The 22,218-nt window shown below is 40.2% G+C and overlaps 1 protein-coding gene across 3 annotated transcripts in view; it reads left to right on the top strand.

The window, feature by feature from the left end:
- The window catches only part of foxp1b (forkhead box P1b), a 164,420-nt gene that overhangs the window by 26,449 nt on the left and 115,753 nt on the right, over positions 1–22,218 (top strand). For all 3 annotated transcript variants that reach the window (XM_073467781.1, XM_073467780.1, XM_073467783.1), the window contains one exon: positions 15,482–15,525. The gene's annotated coding sequence lies outside the window, so the exon portion shown is untranslated. The remainder of the gene's footprint in view (positions 1–15,481; positions 15,526–22,218) is intronic.

Here is a 22,218-nt window from a genome sequence, read left to right as displayed (position 1 = left end):
CTTCCTGTTTCAAACAGCGAGGAGCTTCTTTACTGAAACAACTCTTGTTTTGTTGTACACAGAATGCTTAACTGCGAGGCTAATTTAGCTTAGACTTACTTCCTTCATCCTTTATCCTCATATCATTGTTTTTATGGTTTTGAATTGAAGCGTCCTCGCATTGCATCCTTTGCATGTAGAATGTCATCACTGTTAAAGCAGCAAATTGCTCGGAATTAAACAGTGCTGCTATTTTTACAAAGGTTTTGTGTATGGATTAAACAGTTCAGGGCGAGGGCTGTCCTCATCTTAATCCCAGCTGACTCATGCAATTTATCAGTGAAAACAATAAAATATGTATCAGAAGAGGGAGGGACCAAGTGTGCGCTAGTCTTGTCGCAATACTGGGATTTCTAACTTCGATACAATACCTTGAAAAATATCAATATTTGATACCATGTTTGATACCACCAGGAAAAATTTGACGACATCAAATCTTAGATTTTTATTAAAAGATAGATATGACATGGCTTGTGTACTATGTGTTAAGACGAACATGATTTAAATGAGGCATATTATGCTCATTTTCAGGTTCATAATTTTATTTTGGGTTACTACTAGACTAGGTTTAGATGCGTTAGTGCTCAAAAAACGCATCAGTTTTCTCATACTGTCCAGTGCTGCAGCACTGTATTCCCCCTCTCTCTGAAACGCTCTGTTTTAGCTCCTGTCTCTTTAAGGCCCCATCCTAAATACCCAGCCTCCTCTGATTGGTCAGCTCACACAGGCCTGACCCAGCACCACTTACAACAACAGAGCAGCTCTGCTAAATCAATGCTTGCATGCCAAACTAGCTGCAACATTAATTATGCATATGTGTGACATGGTGATGTAGTGTGATGTCACAAAGTCACAAAATTAAAGGCGGGACTACTGATGAGGCGTTTCAGGAGCAGTGCTTTCTATGTGAGAGGAGCTGCTGTTGTTCTTTTTAACTTTCATGATCTTTTACTTGCACAAGAACATGTATAAAACGGCAAATGAAAGGAAAACAAAACTATGACAGCAGTACATGTGTCAACTCGCTGTTGAAGAGGAGAGCGGAAAAAGCAGCTTGTACTGGCTTATCGATACTGCTAAAAATTAGTTTTGAAATCATTTAAAGTATTCAGAATTTATATTTTGCAAACAATAGGATGTGCTCTTCTAGGAGAAATAATTCAGGTGCGAGACAAGACATATATCACTTCAAATAACAAACAACAAAAAACCCCCCAAAAAAACCAATGAGGATGTTGCCTTGAAAAAGAATTAAACTGCCTGATTGCAACACTGTGCTGACCTTTCTCTTTTGTTTCCTCCAACAAAATGTGTATGCTCCTGCTTGGTGTCCTTTAAGTATTAACTATACAGGTTTATATGTGACCATTTTGATTTCAGTGAACATTCAATTTCTGTATAACACAAGCAGCCATACAGAAAGCATAGATGTGGCTTTCAATCTTGACAGATCAGTTACTGAATGATTTTTCAAGCCTGGTGGGCAATGCGATGCCTGGGCCATACACTGATGCGCTGCAGTCAGCAGCTGCATGCAATTTTCAGCTCAACTCAGTCAAGTGTAATAAAACAATGCAAGAAGTGCTGGAGGACTGAGGGCCTGGATTCTCTTACTCTTGAAGGAAGTTGAAATAGGAAATAGGACAATGGGATAAACAAGTGGAGCTGCTACCATATAAATTCTATTTTCTCATCCTCATTTTGTCTGTCATCAGATACATTTTGTCATAGAAGAAATTATAGAATAATAAACTTTATTTGTTACAATAGGTTGCAAAATGCTTTACAGAAAAAAGAAAGAGAAAATAATATTACACAGGTCGGTTTGTCATCCCAACATGCAGGCTTTAACACTTAATCAAATAATAGATATTCACACGTTGAAGCCGGTCTGATGGGAGTCTTGCAGCACAAAGCAGTTTACAGACTGAGAGCTTGTCATGTCTCAGTTGTTGCCTTCGTCATGCTCTGTTGTTCAGTTGCATCTCCTGTGATAATGCACCAGGGGATTAGCAGGTAACAAGGCAGCAGCACTCCTTTGAGGATGTCGCGCGTGGCTTTGAATGTCTCAGACAATACTACATAAACGGAGGGGGGGAGTATCACCAAATGGTGATTTCCCAGCTACGCAGGGAGCCTCCTCCTGGATAATGTGGTAATGAAAGGTGACAGGAAGGACTCAGGGTCTGGAACGAAGCCGGGGCAGCTGGTCAGAGCAGGAGAATAGGAAGCGGTGTGCACCCGGGCTAAAGTGCAGCGTGAAGCAAATTAAAGCTCATATCTGCCATCTCCCTCGCCTCCCTGCACTTTCCTGTTTGGACTTGAAGGTGATTGGGAGCCAAGGCGGTGACAGTTGACGGAAGCTGCGCGGAGGAGAGAGTATTTATTTACAGTGAGATGCAGCGATGCTTGTTCAGGATGCGGTTTCACGCAGGATGTGCCGTCCCCCCCCCTCCACACACACACACACACACACACACACCTCCTCCCATCTTTCTCATCTCCACCCTCACACTACAATCCTCCAGGTTTGATCAAGAATGGGAAGTGGGTTATTGAGGAGGAGGGGTTGGCCTGCTGCAGGGCCGGCCTGGCTGTATTGTGTAAGAGGCTGGGTTCTGGATACAGCCAGCAGAGAGCTCACTCAGCATGCCTTCCTGCCTGGCCCAGGAGGAGGCATCAAAGTCAGCACAGGTCACTGAGAAAAGGGAGCGTGGCGCTTTAAGATTGTGTGACAAAAAATGTCTCCAGGTCTTACAGAGAAAAGAAAACGATGATCTGTGTAGTAAATTAGAGAAAATTAACAAAATTGAGTATGTGAATAAGTGTTAAAGAGAGTGTGTGTTTTAAGACAGTCCAAAAGAGTGTGTGTGTTTGTATGTTTGTGTGTGTGAGTGTGTGAGTGTGCCCTGCCAGGAATTCCACCTTGTAAAGCAGTGGGGTTGGGGGGAGTTGAAGGTTTGTAAATCCCAGTAATTACACCGTACACTGTAGTTGCAGTACAGACACCTTTGTTGTCACCATACAATACAATATTCACGTTACGGTAAACTTCTCATTTTAAAGTGTGAGCAACGTCCTTTCATACCACCCACGAACAGACTTTATTAGCCAGATAGGATTGAACATGTAGCAGGCACGACTCCTCACCTGGCCCGGTCTGGTGGGATGCCGAGCAGTAAACACGGGGGTGGTGCTGAGAAAAAAAGGTGAGCCTTTCAGATCTGTGCTCGCTGGCTGTCATGACGGCATTAATCCGCCCCAAAGTTTCAAAGGCAGGTTTTATGGCCTGCCTTACGGCCTCATCTACGTGGACAGCGGCATCTAAACTCTGGAGAACCTGCCACATAAAACGCACATCTGTTAAAGCCTAAATTGTAAAACAACCCCCGCGTGTCCAGGCAGCGTTGAGTTAATAATACACTCAGAGTGCAGCAGCTTATAACTCTCCCCGCAGCAACAACAGCACTGATTGTCACAGATTCACCTCTTTTGATCAGCTCTTATATCTTTTTCTGGTAATTTTATGTCTTTTCAAAGTTCTTGACCTTCAAAGAGTGTATGTATATTATCTTTCTGACATGCACAATTTATGCTACGTTAGATGGCGTCTGTATAGTCAAAAAGACTGGAGAAAGCTAGCAGAGGTTTTGATAGCATTTGTGAAGGTATCATGGGCGGATGGGAAAATCCTTTTTTCAGCTATTAAATTTTACAGTTATGGTGAAGCAGGCAATGACATCCCATCTGGAGCTATTGTTGTGGCTGTGTTTCAAGACCTCAACACATTAACTTTACTTAATTGTCATGCAAAAGATCACAATCTTACCAAGTATATTTTTCTAATTTCCAGTCAAAAGTAGCTCATTACACTTAATATAAGACACAATTACCTAGAAAGTATCATTTTGGTGAGATAAATGGAACTGGCTTTCAGACAATTTTGATTTGTTCCATTGGCAGATTTTTTCCCCTTATTTCAACCAAGAAACACCTTGTATTCATTGTTTGGTATTTTTTTAGAATGCAATTGGTTATACACACGGTAGATTATATTTCCGTTTCCTTTGGCAATCACAGGAAATTTAAGAATGCCGGAAATAATAAGACATCACAGTTTGGGTTGGAATAATTTTGCTTCACACAGGAAAGGATGATCCACCCCACACTCGTCCATCTTTTGCCTGCTGGTAGCTACATACTTAATCTACTGTACATTACTTGACTAACATAATTAACATACTTTTTTTACCCAAAACCACAATCTTTTCCCGGCCTGAGTAGTTTTGGTGCTTGACAACGTTAACTACGTAACGTCACATACATAAACTCCATTCTTTTAATGATGTCAGGTATTGTGTTGCTGGCAACAGACATAACTCCCCATCTGAACTGCACATTTGATAAATAAAAACAGGAGTGAACATAGCTCCTTGTAAACACCTGCATAAAACCTATTTTGTCCTTAAAATGCTTCAGACTAAATTCCTGTCAAAAAGTTCTGAAAACTGACTTCTGGATTTGCTTAATCGAGATGATTTTTTTTCTAACACTAACTAACCTTAATTGCCCAGTGAACACTAACCACTACACCACAGAGGTTATGTTTTCACTCATGTACAATTACACAGAAACTACTTATGTATCCTTTAAGAATGGGTCTCGGCCCAGAATGGACCCAATTAACGTTTGGAGTGGAGCCGAGTAAAGAGACGCATTCTGGAATTTCATTGAGAGATTTTTTTGACATTTGTGTTGGAAAAATGCATGGATCTTGATGAAAACGATCAGGTTTATTTAGGTGGCTGGTATCTAAGTCAGCACATAAGGGGACTGTTGGGCATTGGCGGAGGTATACACTCTACTGAGTGCCATTCTAGTTTTTACAGTAAAAGCCTACAGTTCCCTTTACATCAAACACCTTCATTTTGAGTGACGGCATGAGTGACAGGAAATAGTAGATACAAATAATAGAGGTTAGCTTTGGAGCTAAAAATGCTAGCATCATTACCAAATACTGCAATGGCCAGTGTTCTGCTCAGTCTTGAGGTTTAGCACCTTAGCTTCAGTACTATGAACAGATCTGTAAGTGATGCAACTTCAGCAGCAGTTATTATTACACGGACACAGTTATTACACACTTCACCCAGCTCAGTCTCTTAAAGAGGAAGTGTGGTTTCTTCCCTTAAAGTATTCAATCATTGCTCCTAACTGTACTCTACTGTATGTTGATCTCCCTCTACCACCGTCAGTTAGGTGTGTGTCTGTGTTGTTCTTTCAGGGGACACACACTTTGCTTTGCTTTGGGAGACACACACACACACACACACACACACAGACACACACACACACACACACACAGCAACACAAACATAAATATCAGGCCTGATTTGAGGTTTGTTCAAAGGCATCTGGCAAATAACCTGAGGGAGAAACACTCTGCAGTTCTGTCATGTACACAGTGTAGGGGGTCAGACAAGTCACTATTCCTGCTTGGTCTGACATGCAGACGTTGTTGGTTTGTGCAGGGTTGTAACATATTAATTATCACACAATCTTTTCATAAAAACTTGTTGCAGTTACAGTATGTTTCAACAGTATCATGGCATGGTTTGTTAAATTGTCACAAACTATGATCTACAGGATTTCCCTTAAATAAAAGCACTTTGGTGAAGGTTAGGAAGAGATATTTTCAATTTGTGAAAGAGTTACAAAATGTAATCTCTTTTTGGTTATGCTTAGGAAAAGACTGCGAGTTCAGATATATAGTAAAACATACATTTGTGAAATAATGACAAAATGTAATCTTAAGGATTCCTTCACATGGACACAAATGTACAGGAAATTTTGTTGAGTGTCTTGAAAAAAAATGTTCACAGATCCTATAGATTAAATTTCGTCACAAACTACATTGATACCGAGTTGTATATTTTGTAAATGATATACAGAGATATGATTGCACTGGCTGAACTTTTATTGGTTATGTTGTGGTGCATTCAAAGTATTCATGACATTGTTGGGAATCTCAGTTTAGCCACCAAAGGATTATACACAAAATAAAGCATCAGTGAGTTAAAAAGGTGATGATGCAAATTTTGCAAATGATTTCATCCTAACAATAATCCTAATTATTGGTGATAGATTATGTTGTATATGAAGCTGCAGTTGTAGACTGGAGTCTGTGATTTAAAGCTGCAAGGATGAATTGAATAATCTATTTTAATAATCTATTAACTATTTTGATATTCAGTTTGAAAAAAAAGTGAATATTTTGTATATAACAGTAAAAAATGTGTGTAAAAATCTTCAATTTTAATGAGTTAAGAATGTACCTTAAAACTTTCCAGCGTTTTTAAATTCAGAGGGTCCAGCAGCAACACCTGTCACTGCTGAAGGCCCAGAGAGATCAATCTCTAAGAATCTACAATGTTTTTATTCACTCTGTCTGTGTTGTGAAGCTGCCCATGATTGATACTGACAACACGGTTACATCGTGCATGAATCAGAAAAGTTTTTTGTTATTTATTGTGATAGCAGGAGCTGTATTTGAGTGCAAGCTGGGTCTCTTAGCCTAATTGATGTTTTGGAAGATGAGCTCAATTGGATGAGTCATTAGGCCTATTACCAGAGTTTTGTTAAATGCCCCCACCAAAAAGGAGCTTTAAAAAAAGAATCTGTTGTGGAATATTTCCTTTCCAGAATAACAGGAGGTTGGATTGATAAAAGGCAAATAATATATGTGTGAGATTGATCAGTGAGTAGCGACCCCATTATCTCCTGAGATGTTAATTACACTGTGCTCAGCTTGTATGTCAAAAGGAAGATAATTGAAGAAGGTAAAAGATGGGGCACACTTTATTTATGCTTTCACTTGGAGCTGGAAGAAGAGCTTCTTTCTTCTCCCCTTTTTTTGTCTGTGATGTATTTATTGTTGGGTAATATCACATTGTCAGGGTTGATCATTTTACAAAGATATTATTCACAATCATTACCGTGGTCTGAGTGTGTGTGTGTCTGACACACAGAATAATCTGTCCTGTCTCTGTATTCACTGTCAAATTATCTAAACCTCTTTAAGATATTGCATTTGTCTGATTTTCTTCTTTTTTTTTTTAGCTCGATTTTACTTTTAAACTCAACAGCTTGTTAAATAAATATGAAATCTTCTGCTCCTTCCACTCTTGTTAAAAACTGTAGGTCTGAGAATGGAAAAGTACAGTCATGCTCCTCCCTTCTTAAGTTTTATCTCGTCAAATTTCAATGTTGCAAACAACTGTCATTCACCGTATTTAGGTAACGTTGGTGTAATAACAATCTCCTATTTGCAAATGAAATATCCTGGTTGCTGTAATCAGTAGTGTGTTACAGTGAAAACAGCACAGCTGCTCGACGATGACAGCAAGAGTGATGAAGCATAACACAAACATCAAAAAGAAAGGGTTGGGAACATTTTTGGGAGGATCTCACTGCTTTCCAGGGGCTGAAGTTACAGTTTTTGTCAGGCTGGTCCTCTGAAACACATACTGAGGTGAGAGGGCGCAAAAAGCAGCAGAAACCCTTTTAAAAGCTTTTTCTTTTTTTAACACTGTGTCTGTTTTGAGTGCAGTTCCCCCACCCGTGTAGCTCGGTGTCTGTAAACTTCCTATTGACGGCATATGAGCCATAGGGGACACGCTGTACTTATAAAAAAAAAAAAAAAATCTTGTTTGTGTTTTCGCATGCTTATAGAGATAGCGTCAAACTCAGTTTCCTGTGGTTTCCTGTGGTGTCTCTGTGTGCTGCAATTTAAGTGCACGTGAACGCTGTCTGCACTTCCAAAAGCGATTGTGCACACATGCACACACACACACGGGCACAGTCAGACACATGCACACTCCTGAGGCTTCTTCTCCTTTCTGTGTTGTCATCACGACTCGGGGCGGAGCCTCAGGGGAGTGGTCAGACTGTGGTCATCACACCTCAGGGGGCTGATGGACAGTTGCTGCACAGATGATTTAGTGCATCACCTGGTGGACACTGCTAAGAATGAGCATCGTTTGATTAAACCACTTTTACCACTGGGACATATAGTGTAGTGACCAAAACAATGTACACGGCCTGAAACAGTGACATTTCTTCCTGATTTTGAATTTATTTATTCATTTTCAGGCTGCAATTAACAGTTATTTTCATTGTCGATTCATTTGTTGATTAACCGATTGCTTGTTTGGTCTATAAAATGTCAGACCATGGTGAAAAACATCATAGATATTCCGTTTACTGTCATAGAGGAGTAAAGAAACCAGAAAATACTCACATTTAGTAGCTGAAATCAGAGAATGTTGACTTTTGTTTTCTTAAAAAATGACTCAAACTGATTAATTGATAATCAAAATAGTAGGCGATAAATTTAATGTTTCATAACTAATCGATTAATCATTGCAGCTCTATTTCACTTCATTATATTAGCTCTTTTTCCCCTGTCAGAAGTGGGTTAGATACCTCAGAATCAGCAACTGTTTACACTGACAGCATTATAATTATAGAAACGCTGATTAAAAATAAATGGAACTATTCAGCTCTTATGTAACAGTTGAAGAGGACAAAGAAAGAAAGAAGAACCTGTTTCAAGCCCTCCTCTGCCTCAAGGAAACTCAGTCCAGGGAGGCAGCTGAGGGCCGTAGTACAGGTTCACCTTTCCTCTAATATCAGTTATAGTGTTAACACCCCCTCCACACACACACACACACATACAAACACACACCTTTACTTACCTCTTTCTGACCGATATCTAAAACCCATTAGCATCTTTCCACTTGTTTATCTCCTTGCCAGCAGACCTGAAGGCTCCATAAGGCAGACAATGAACTTCATTGGATTTGAACTTTTTATGGCATTAAGTTCAAAGTGTTTTTCTCTCATTTTGGCCACTTTTTGTTTGCCAGAGAAAGACCTCTGCTCTCTCACAATGCGGGCGAGCAGTATTTTGCTGTGGCAGTGCAGTCTTATCTGCGCTTGAGGTCTGTACTTTAATGGGCTTTATTGATCTAAACAACATCAGGGGTTGCGGTGATGTTATTAAGGCAGAGATAACTTCTGTGTAATTCCACTCCAACAATATATTAGCCTTTTATTGGTCTAAATAACTTTGCCTTTTAGACAGTAATGCACCAGTAAGTCACAGCAGCTCTTCATGTCGGCAGGATCTTAATAAAGCATTTCCTCTGGACATCCTGCTGCGGAGAGAGTGAAAAACGACAGGTTAAAAGGCATGCTGGGAAGTTTCCATGCCATCACTGTAAATTATCTCTTTTGAATACATAAATAAAGGTAGAAGAGAACTGTGAACGGGAAGGGAGTGGGGGGATGGCTGCAGGTTTGTACAAACATGTGTTCCGGTGTTTTCTCTGTTTCACATGTGGAGGAACACTGCACGTTCCAAAAGAAGATGTGTGCAACATCGTGTAAGAAGAAGCAGACCAGTGTTGTGCTGTTAGCATGTGGTTTTATCTACTGCTGAAATAGAATCAACTTATTAATACATCATTTGACGTGTTGGTTGGACTAAGTAAGACATTTTAAAGTCCTCCTCCAATCAAAAATGTGTTTTTCCCTTTTCTTCCGACAGTTGAATGTTTGAGCTTCACTGTGTAGAATGATGTACGTCCAGAGTTTGACACTAGAAGGCTGTTTTCACATTCATTGCTCAAAGCTGAAATTTTCCTCTGAGCTCATTGAAAATCTGATTTTAAGAGGCGGGCCTATTAGCACAATTTGTGACATCACAAATAGTTTGGAAGCCAATACTGGTCAAATATTCAGCGTACACAAGCGTGATGTGCAAACCTGAAGCCTCCTGTGCACATGAATAGACCCTACAGTGAAGTAGGAGGCAGCTTGTGTCCAGCAGTTAAAGGGGTACTGTGGAGTTTCAAACATATGTACATGAAGTGTTTCTCAACAAAATGCTAGGTCTGAAAATTGTGTTGTATGTCTTCTCAGAGCCGTTCAAAAAAACAAATTTTAAATCATGCATGGTTTACATCCATGTTTACTAGCTTGCAATTTTCATGATATTTTTGACCAAATATCTCGATATCGATATTGTGACAATATTATAGACTGATTTACTGTGGGTACCCTCACAAAATAATAACACAATAGGATTTTTGATAAACAATCATCAGAAAATGACACAACTTTACTGTATTGCAGCCTTTGAAACCAGACAAGACTTATATATCTCGATATAACAATATCCAAAGCCTTAGACACAGTATTGTCTCATTTCACGATAACAATATAATATTGATATACTTCCCTGTCCAAACGTTTGCCCTCAGGCACACACAAGATACACATAAAATGAGGAACCACTCATAAAGATATTGCTCAGTAGTAGAGCAGTTTTTGGGGCTGATGCTGATGGCAATATCAGGGTGTAAAAAATTCCAATATCAACGACATACACACATTCTTTTTCAGTAATCCTTAAAATATGTTATCAAACACTTGTGACAAAGATGTGTCATGGAGGCTGACATATTTGATAGTTTCATAATAAACTAAAATTACGCTAGTGGACTGAAATGGTAAACTTCAGTCAGTATATCTGTGATAGGCTAATATCAGCCGATAATACCGGCCAACCGGTATATCAGTCAGGTTCTACTCAATAGTGCCTCTAGTGTTCAAAAACTCCAAACGGTTCCTTTAAACTTGTAAAATGAAAAATATTTGCATTTATTTTCATATATTCAGGATTTCCAGTAAGTAAGTAATAGGTGCCATTTTAAGGATTTTATACTTTTTCCTGCAAAAACCAAGTCAAACACACATTAGACAATTATTTGTATGGCTTAATAAATGTGTCAAGGGAATCTTTAAGATGCAGCTAACTGATGACTTGTGATTAGCAATTGTTTATTTAGAAGCACATTACAAGACAAAACAGCAAGACTATAAAAAACACAAAAAATAATGTGGAAAAACGTGTGTGTATATTGTAAGTGATCATAATGGTTGTTGTAAATGTAGCCAGTGATTTATACAGCAAAAAATGCTGTGACTGTAATGTAAATAATAACAACTATTATCACAATATATATATAGATTAAAAAGAGAAAACGGGATAAAACAATATACAGCCACAGTTCTCTGTGTTATAACTAGAATAAGGGTTGTAATGTAATGATTTAAAATCAAATTATTCACAGTTTTGGATCATTGTTGTTTATTGATAGCTTTTTCTGTATTGATTTATTGTGCACACTGCATTGTGTGTCTGCAAACTTCCTAATGGACAGTTGCAATATTTCTCTCCTTTCAAGGGCAGCATATATCTAATATTTATATGAAATAACGAACCCATTTATCTGGAAGTGTATTTTCGAGGGGTAGTGGGGGGTAGGGCTTCATAATTTGCAGCTATTTAAAGCCTTGGTTTTGGTAATGAATTATTTTGTCATCTCGACTGTGATGAGATTCATCTTTAATAACTGTAACAATTATTTTATTAAAAAGAGAAGCCATGCATTATGGCTATCTCGCCAAGGTCTCAAGCTGGAAGGAATTCTCATTAAGAGCATTATATTACCCCGGTGCGCTTTCAGTTGGATGTCCCGCTGAAATTACATTAGGTGTCAACAATGTTTGTGTTAGAAGTAAGCAGTCATATTTACAGAGGCCAGCTTTTTCATTTGCCGCCTGACACTGGGAGATGTATTAAAAAAGATACTAATGCTCTGTATCTGATTAAGTCACTTAGAGAGAAACTCCTCTAAAGTGTTGACTTTTAATATATGGCGAGCACTGTTCTGTCATCAACGTGGGCATAAATCTTTATTCAGAGATGAGGAACTTTTGATTGCTGGAGATTATTTGGTGATTTATTCAGCTGGCGCACAGGCCTGTTATCATTCCCAACACTTAGATCCTTCTCAAACTCTAACTCGCATCAGGTTGTTTGTGTCATGATTGATTTATCTGTGTCTTTTCATCTACATCCTGTGTTTCTTCTGATGGCTAGCGTGGTGTGCAACATTGTGTTTTGTTAATGGTTTCAGGCCCAGGGTTGCTGCTAATGACATGGTTGTAATTGTTTGTCAGTGTGATAATGTGTGATTTCCTATTTCCATGTGAAGTTGGACATTTGATGAAGGAGGGATCTTGTCAGGAAGACAAAGTGCCGTCATTTGTCACCGGCTAAATGAGCTTCTCTCCAGACATCCTCTTGGTTTTCACTGGCGATATTATATTCACACATCCTTTCTGTTTTACGGGCCGTTACCATGATGATTTCCACATGATTTGGGGTGTTGTTTAAATGAGACTAGATTAAGATCAAACCACCAATGAGTTTCACAGGTTGTGTTGTGTGCTGACATATAGAAATCTGTTAACTGTATTTCTGAGAAAGACAGAAGTGAAATTACAGAGTGTGGTAATCTTTTATTCTTAGTGTGTGCTCGGAGTCAACACTTCCTTAAACTTGACATTTTTAAACTATTTCATCATCTTCAGAGGAAAGGCTGTGTCAGTTCATGTGTGAGCCGAGTTACTGAGGATTTTCTGATTTGATCTTGTAGTAAAATAGCCGTCTTTATCTAATAATCAATGATATACTTTGTCCTTCCGGTTATATCGTAAACTTATGAGGCACATAATTGCAGCGGTTGAAGGACAGGATTGTGGGACTGCCTTCATACTTTCCAAAGTCTTTGATGTAGTCGCCCCCCTGAGCCGGCTGCTTCTGTTTCTGATTAGACTGATTCCATATTGTGGGGTTGGGGGCAGATCCTTCCTAGTTAACAATCTAATGAGCTAAACAAGCCAAACAAAGGAGAGGTATAGTGAATAGGTCTCCTGAGGGAGCTACTTATTGTCACAATTGCCCCTCTGTCTTCTCTTTTCACTCCATATCGATTCATGTCTTCATCGGTTATGCTCTGTCCGCTGTAGCACACATGGGTGGTGTAATCAGCTAAATGTAGCCTCTGCTTTCTTCTTATTACCTGGGTGCTTAACACTCGTATTTTTTTTTTTTCCTTCAAGGACAAATGGTGTAGGAGAAGGCAGATCCCGTGTGAAGTCCCCGAGCTCTCGCCGAGCGGCAGATCCCTTTTCAGTGCCAGCTGTTCTCTCAGATACACCAGGCCGTGCTGAAATTCTCTTAATATAATTCTGGGGGCTCAGGAGAATAGTGCAAAACAAGCGTGCCAGCCAGGAGAACGTTGAATTTTTCATCAGCGGGCCTCAACTCGCTGAGTTAGTGGGCAGCGCTCTCATTCATGAGCAGATGTTCAGCGCAGTTACACTCTGCAGTTAATGTGAACTTACTGGCCTCTCTGCCATTGGCTGCAAGGACGTTGGCAGCGACCTGGCATCTGAGAATTACTCCCAGTAAAAGGCGCAGGCCTGGAAAGCGTAGCCCCGGCCCTTTTTTAGCCACTTCCCAGCCCAGGAGCTGGATGGTGGACAGGGGAAGGCACTGACAGCCCATCCGTCTTCAGTCCGACAGTGATGAAACACTCGCCACCTTTTGCTCGGGGAATAGCAGTGAAATTCCTGAAGATAATTTCCACAGGTTTTTATTTCTAACGAGGGGCTAAACATGAGCCAACACTGCTCAGCGGGTGTAATGTGCGTGAGATATAAGTACATGAAGGTTTCTATGAAGCATTTTTTCATGCAGTGGAATTATTCCAGTACCCTTGAAAGAGGAAATTCATAGAAACAAGGCACCTGTGAGGTCTATAGCTGAGAGCAGCTGGTGCTGTGGTCAGTATCCTCTCCCAGCCTGGTGCTTCAGACATCTGCATGGCCAAGCTGCTCTGCCCAGGTTTGATGTGGCCATACAGATCTGTAATAGTTTCCTTAAGCAAAATGCTATTTGATTTAAAGTGCCATTAACTGGTCAGAGTGTGTACGTGACATCAGGTTTAGTAGGCGGCATGCCAATCATCCTGAGTGTGTGTGTGTGCGTGTGAAAGTCATCACAGCAAAGTTGTGCATATGGGACTTAAACGGTGGAGATGACAAGCTCTTGTTTCCTCTGCACGTCTCATTTTCACTTTCTAATTGGTCGTTTTCAGGTTGGCTTTACGAGAGCAAAACTAATTAGTGTTTCTAAATTCAGCGGGAAAAAAAAGTCAGTCGGCTTGATTGTTCTGGTTTCCTCTCTTGTGTCAGGCGCTCAACAATAAAATAAGACTCTAATCATTTTCAAATTGCTCGTATTTTTAAACCCCTGAGCTGAATGTCACTCCCCGCTCTCCTGGCATTTTGTTTGGCAAGATCAGGGAACCGTTTTTTGCCCTCTCGCCTGTGCGCTCTCTTTGTGATTCGTGGGAAGTTTGGACTTGGGGCCGGTGGAAAAAAAAGGATTGAACTGTTGTGTTTTAGGTGGGGTTGTTTCTGCTTTGATTGGGAACGTCCTGCTGACAGGAGCAGCCGAGCAAGTTTACAGTAGCTGTGACATTGCTGTTACCTTTATTCAAAGTGCTCCAGCTGCAGCGAGCCCTCAGGAAGCCCAGTGCGGGCCCACATGGGCGGCTGGCGGCCCACAGAGAGAAGAATGAGCCCTGTTTGAGTTGGCAGACACTCCCCTCTCGGGGAACTTTTGCTGCCTCTGCAGAAAGGCCAGTGGCGGCGGCTCTGGTGGGGCGGCAGTGATTCTCGGGGCAGGATGGGCTTTTTCCACCTCTCCTCCCTTTCAGGAAACACATTTTGCTGTTTCTTCCCTCTGTGTTTGCAAACGGAGGGAAGGAGTTAAGGCTAAGGGGCATGGGGCAGTGGGACTGAATGACAGAGCTCCACTGTGAGAGCCACTTTAATACCCTGGGTGTTCACTCTGCTGGAGCGTCATTTATATATGATATGAATATAATAAACACTGTAAAACTGTTTATATTTTCCCATCAACACTGCAGGGATTCAGTCTTCAGAAGGCAGTAATTAAAAAGTGCTTGATCTAAGGTTAGGAGGAGCAGTGTTTAAATGCAATTAGTGCAATTCTCAAATTAATTTGGACTCATTTACAGTTTTTGGAATGTGTCATTATTTGTTTAATCAAGGGAGTTCTCGTTTGAGATACTAAATATGTATCCACAGATATTTAAAGGAGGGAGGGGGGGACACTGTGAGACCTATTTAATTCTGCCTTGATGAAAATTAATTTGAAAGCGACCTGTTTTGTGTCCCTCCACACTCAGAGGTATGTGTGTGTGTGTGTGTAGGCTCACACACACACACCGAACAACCATCAACCGTCTGAGGTGGCTCCGCTGTAATAAGGTGCTTGTGTTTGCTTAAAGTTCCTCACCTTCATGTTTCAAATCATTTCCACTGTTTCTCTGTTTTTCTTTCCGTTTACACCTCCCCCCACCCCCTGACTTTCCTTCCTACCTCCTCTCCTCTCCTCTTCTTCTCTCCTCCCCTCCATATCTGCTGCCTGCCGGTCCAGCCAGGAGACTCCAGTGGTGACATCCTGTGGAGCCACAGATCAAAGTAAGTACTTCTTGTGCACGTCAGGAGACACAGAAACACTACTGATGTATCAGCTTTGCTTTAAACTCATCATTGTTTTCTGACATGTGAACAGACTGCTTTTATGTCTTTTTAAAGAAGGGCATTGTATGGAAATTGTTGTGAGTTTGATATGATAAGAGAGGTTTTGCATAGTAACCGATCTGCTCACTTCCCGATGCAGTCGCATATTTACATCGCTTTGAACGATGCTGACAGTGACGAGGTCGGTGTTGACCCTTTGAGAGTCGTCTGTGAACCTGCAAAGTAAAGAAAGTTGCAGATCGCATGCTGGATCGTGTCTGCATCCCCCTGACTATCCTAGAAGTCATTACTCCTTGTGTGGTGTATAAACACGTCAAAAACAAACAATGACCCCGGGCAGACTCCACACTGCAAAACAATTTCAAAGCCTGCAGTGTAGTGTAAACACAAAACATGGCTAACCTTCACGCAGGGAAGACTTCACCTTAAACCCGCTGTTTGTTTTATGGTCCCTGTCGACCTTGGTCAGATATAGTTTACATCTCTTCGCCTCTCTTCGGGTTCTGTGCTGACATTTAGGCTGAGGCTTTCAGTGGACCTCTGTTAAAGGTCATCATGTGCTGCTTTGATTGAGGTTGCTGGTATTTATTATTTAAATATAAGTCAAATACATATTACTTATTAAAAACATAATGTTTTTTCAGAGATAGGATAAAAGAAGCTCTGAATACAGCATTTAGACCATCAGAATCAGGATCAAAATGTACGATATTGGCCAAATAAATATACAAATACAACGATATGACTCTGATTTGACATTGCTCTCAGTGTACTTACACAGAATTATATATATACAGTGAGGAACAAGGGCAAGAAGAAGTAAACAAAGGAGTTAAAGGTAAAGAATAAAGAAAGGTGAATGGTACAGGACAGTACTGTACAGCAGCATGTGCAAAGAAAGTAGGTATCACAGGCTAAGAATAGCTATTGTTCTAAAGTGTTTAATAACTTTTGACCTGCTAACCCTATTCACATGCTTAAAAAACTCACATGAAGCGGAGTTTCTACGCTTTTCAGTGATATCACACATGTCTTGTTTGTGAACGTGATTACGCCATCATGCAAGCATCTGCAGCATTTATTCACTGAGCTACTTTTGTTGTTCATGTTCAAGGGATGATTTTTTTTTCTCACTTTTGCTTCAATGTCTTCTGTTTTGATTTGAGAACCTTTCTATTAACTTACTAACTTACTTACTTATATTTAAGTGAAAAACACAGATTATAATAAATGTCAAATCACCAAAAAAAGTATAGGCCGAAAGAGTCTGTATACAAGTCAACTGTCCTGTATGTTGGTAACAGCGCAGGTAACGCAAAGAAAGTGCAAAAGAAACAGTATACATATTATATATAAATATTTATGTATACATGGATGTAATGTACATAATCAATCCATTAGGGGACATTAAAACTCTCAATACTAACACAATGATTTAAGAAAGAATCCCTACTGAAGTTGTGTATCAGGCCAGCTTTTCAAATAAAAGTGAAAACAAAAAGAACAACCCCACACAAAATCCTCCCACCTTCCTTATTTGTGGATGACACTGAGTGATATGAATTGAAATACCAATATCGTCAAGATGTTCCAGCAAACCCAGATGTTGTTCTAAACTGGGTGTACATACTGGTTTGCTGGGGTGTAGATTTCCCGTACAGGGACCCTATGTATCAGGTCATGAATATTCATTTTCTTGTTTCATACACTCTCCTGCCTCTGCAAGCTCTTTCACAGTGAGCCGGGGGTGACTGTAGGCCGACGTGAACCCGTATTTTTAATAAAGCCCAGCTGCTGAATGATCAAATAGTGTCTCTAATTAAGGCCTGAGTGTACACCCATGTAAAATTCTCTGTGGAATGCTAACAACCTGTGATATTTCCAGAGGAATTTGCTGTGCAGGTCTCACAGAGGGGAGGGGAGTTGAGTGTTTGGGGTTTTGCAGGGAGGAGGGGCAGTGTTCATGTGGCAAGCCAACATGTTGTTCACATCCGTGTCAGATTGAGGCTAATGAAGGCCAGACTGATCCTTGGATGCGAGCCTTAAGTAAATGATCCCTCTTTGAATATATTAGAGCCCCATAGCAGCGTTGCGCCTCCCTGCCGTGCCTGCGCTGCTACGTGTTGTCTTTTGGTCTGACGAGGCCGGTCAGAATGGCAGTCACGGTGTTCGATCACGTTGTACACCATCCCAGCCCAGTTTTCATATTGTATTGCGGCGCTATTGTTTGCTTCGGCTTGGCTGTGAGGAAATACACACGCTGATCATTTCCACGTTAGTGCAAAAACAGTCTGATAGTAAATGGAAAGTATGAGTGTTGTGTTATTTGACAATGTAAATGAGCCATCTCAAATTTTTCCCCACCCTCTTAAGAGGGATTGCATTTACATAACAGGCTGGGGTTTGGTGCTCATGCAAATTATTAAAGTAGATGAACCTGAGGTTTCTCATTTTGCTGTTATTTTTTAGTTTCATGTCAAATGAAATTATTCTGTTTATCCAAATATTAGAAAATAATAATGATGAGATAAATAATACGAATGGTAAAGTGTGTGAAAATAAGCACAAATAAATAATGATAATAAAAAAATCTCACTGACAGAACTTTTTCACTGTAATTTATGTCCACACCGGCACTTTGCATGTAAATGAATCCTAAACGTGTAATTACGAGGCACTTTTGAATATTGATTGGAAAGACAAGGACATAGAAATGAAGCACTTGTGAATGCAGCCCTCCTGAGCTACTGTAACAACCCATTAATAAATACCTTTCTGGCTCTTTAGTGCCGGGCCTGCCTTACGCTGAGTGAAACAATGTCGTTGGATTTTCGCTGATATAGCATGTGTACTTCATAGATGGATGGATGGACGGGATGGATCCAATTAGCCATGGTCATTGCTCATGTATTTAAGCTGACAGTGGGAGTCTTGCATAGAATATCCTTGATTTTGGTAGTTTTGTTTAAATGCTCTTGCAAAGCACTTTAAAAGTCCATAAAGAGCACGTTGTGAGGAATGCACCTTAGATGGAGATTTGATTTACAGCTGTAGCAAATTTTCTCAATTAGACAAGGCAGGGAAATAATTTATTTTCAGAAAAACATCAGACCGTGATGGAGAAAACTTAGAGGATAATAAAGCGACCAAGATCCATACCTTTTTTCTTTTCCTATTATATACAATCATCACTGTAATTACTTCTAGAGCTTTCATTCAGACTTTATTAGCAGATAATGCATCTTTTAATACAGAGCACTCACACTTTACAGCCTACACACCACACACTTGCATCAGGATTGATAGCTTGTGACACCAGCTGCACAGGTGCACGTAGTGTCTCATAAGGCCCCCTGACCTTCCACATGATGTGGACCATGCTGGCCGGTTTGTAAGCGCGAGCCCTGTTTGTAAACACGGACAGAAGGATGAGAGTCGCATTTGCCCCGGTCGCGCTCAGCTCACAGACAGGCACAACGCAACGTGACAAGCAACAGATGTGTCACACAGGATGAAATCAAAACAGCCGTCCAGCATGGAGTTGTGCACACCATCAGACATGGTTGCTGTGATGAGGCAGAGAGCGCTGCTGGCAGATGAGACAAGGCAGCGCCTCTGCTGCTCCCAGCTTCCTGTCTGGAAGAGGACAGGCCTGTTTGTAGGCTGCTTTGACACCCCTAGTCACTTTGTCATGTGGGGCGCTCGCTGCAGCTCTGATCACATGTACGCGCCGCATTCAAAGAGCGTCATATCAGCCGTATGACAGGTAGGCTCCCAATGAGACAACAGCCAAGGGCGATGTCCTTTTCAATACACTGTGTGAGTACAAATGCACAGCACGCCAAGACAAAATAACATCATATGACATCATTGTGAAAGCTCTTGTGCTGTCTTTTTTCAGTTTGGAAAGAAGAAGAAGAAAGATACTCAGTCCATCAATGATCACGCAAACTGATTGTTGTGTTTGACAGTGACAGTAAAAGAGCGGCAGGCGTTAGCTTTACACAGGGAACATGTTAATGATATTCTCAGCAGCTTAATCTGCCCATTGCCACTGCCCCATAAGCAAATAGTGTGGCTGGATGGCGAGCTGTGGGGGGAGAAATAGGAATCCATCACCAGAACAAGTGAATGAACGAAGGTGCAGCAACAGCTGCTTGACTGATCATGTACTACAGACTGTCACCCCACATCTGTTTACCACTCCGACAGCCACATGAGTGTTTATATGCACGGGTGTAATTGAGCTATTTTCCTGAGGGCAGCTGTAACCCACACTAAGTTCTATCCCAACTTTCCATTAAAGCGTGGGGGGAAGTTTTACTGATAGTAATCACGCCCAGCAACACTGCTATGTAAATATGGCTTATCAGCTTTGCCAATTTGGTTAAGTGGCATGTACGTGGGTGATTCACACATTCAGCTCCGTGGCTCTGACACAGGCCACATACAGTCATCATTTATTAAACATAGGTAACTTGCATTGTTAACAAGTGTGTGTGAAAAGCAAGAACATCATCGTAAAAACGATGGTGTGTCAAATCAATATTGCGCAGAAAAGATGCAAATATGCTCACAAAGTCTTCAACCCGCCATGTGGGCTAACTTAACTGTCTGCGTTTAGCATGCACAGTGTATGGAAATTGAAATGGGAACATCTAGATCTAAAACACACCATTTAAATATTCAAATGTTAACACCAAACAATATAATGCATTATGGCTTTTAGCATTTGCGTACAACTCTGTTTGCTGCTGCGAGCTGGGGCGATACAAGGAAGAGAGAGAGATAGTGAGGGAGAAACACTGAGGGGAGGATGTGGAGCACACAAACAAAGCCTTTGTATGCCAGTCAGAGGAAACTGACATGTGATAACTCCACAGACTTTGTATGCTTGTTGTTTAGACATAAACCTACGATGAAAAAGAGTCATTATTGTACATAATACATCAATATCTGTCTTTTCTAATCTGATTTTCATTTACATCCATTAATGCAATCGACTGCCTCTCAAATAACGGGACAGGAGAGAGAACATTTAGCATTATTTTGTACTAACTGTTGCATCGACGATGCAATTGCGTTTACCCAATGAAAATGCTGTTATAATAATCAGACACATTCCCGAATGATGCGTTGAATATTGTTTTCTATAAATGTGTTTGCACCATGTTCTATTAACATGGCACATGATCCTACAAACATAACGACCAATCACGGAATAAAAGTCAGCAAAGTGCCTCACAGTTCAACAGCATCGGAAATAGGATTTGGTTGAAAAATGTATCTCCGTATCAATCAAATTGTGCTCAATTCTGACTGTTTTCTGTGTGTTTGTTTACTTTAAAACTAGTTGATTAATGTAAGTTTAAGCTTCTGGTAAAACGATGTGAAATTGGTCGTCAGGATCATGCCTATTTTGTACGTCTGTGTTTCATTGCAGTTACAGGCAAAATCAGAGGAGAGTAAACCACTGACACAGCCCACTTGCAGAGATAATCTGCCACCTGACAGAGCTTCTGCTAATGGTGCGCTCTCCTTCCACCACACAACTGAATCCTGACTAATTTGTAGTCACAGATGTCAACGAGTGTTTACACACTGAGCGCTGAGTCTGTTTTTTTCTTAGTTGTTGCCGACTATTTAAAATCAAAGTGAAAGTTATGCAAGGTGCTCAGAAGGTGTTTACTTCTTTAAAGGTGCTGTACGTTATGCTGTTTTGGTAAAGCCGAGCTGAGTTACAGCTAATTTCTTCTCATTCAACCAGTCACAATGAAGGATAATCTAGCCAACAAACATAGAGAATTTGATAGTGGAGACTACTACACTAAGGACTGTAGCAAACCAAACATTAGGATCAGATAAAATGGAGCCACAGGTAAACTGAAATTAGCTGTGTTTTACCATCTGTACCCCAGAATTTAAAATAAAAGGTAAAACACAAGACATTTTCTGATCAAGATTTCTGTTATGGGTTGTTTCCCCAAAACCTAAAATTTTTTTTGGGGGGTGGAAAAACTGCTTTTGTGAAATGTTAGTATACCCATCAATAATAAATGGTAACTCTTTAAGTAATTGAATGTTACATAATAGTTATTTAACTGTTAACAAACAATGAAAGGCTTCCTAAACCATTTATTAAGCAATTTTAAAGGTTTATAAACATCAGTTGCAACTTTACAATAAACAGTTAATCAATTAAATGGTGTATAAAACATTTGCTTATTTGTTGACAGTGAAATAACTATTAACTTAAGTTTAATTAACTGTAAAGGTACTATTTATGAATAATGGTATATCATTTATCTCCCCAGGAAATGCTCCAAACTGAACATTTTCAACAAAAAAAAAAAAAAAAAAAGGATTTTTAGGCTTTGGGGAGACAAAACCATAACAGAAATCTTGATCAGAAAACCTTTTGCAAATGTTTTTTGGTGTCTGGTAGATTTTACTTTTATAGGAATTCTCGTCCACAGCTGTATTAAAGGAACACTTGGGTAGATAAACAGACAGAAAATAGTGCCACCAACAGAAACACGATGTGTTGGAATGCAATGCAAAAGCACTACAATCATCAACAGATATACTTTGGATATTTTGCACTACATTTATATACATTACAATAAGTAA

Source organism: Pagrus major, chromosome 6, assembly GCF_040436345.1.
Source record: "Pagrus major chromosome 6, Pma_NU_1.0".
NCBI lineage: Eukaryota > Metazoa > Chordata > Actinopteri > Spariformes > Sparidae > Pagrus > Pagrus major.
This window is presented reverse-complemented; position numbering and strand designations above follow the sequence as displayed.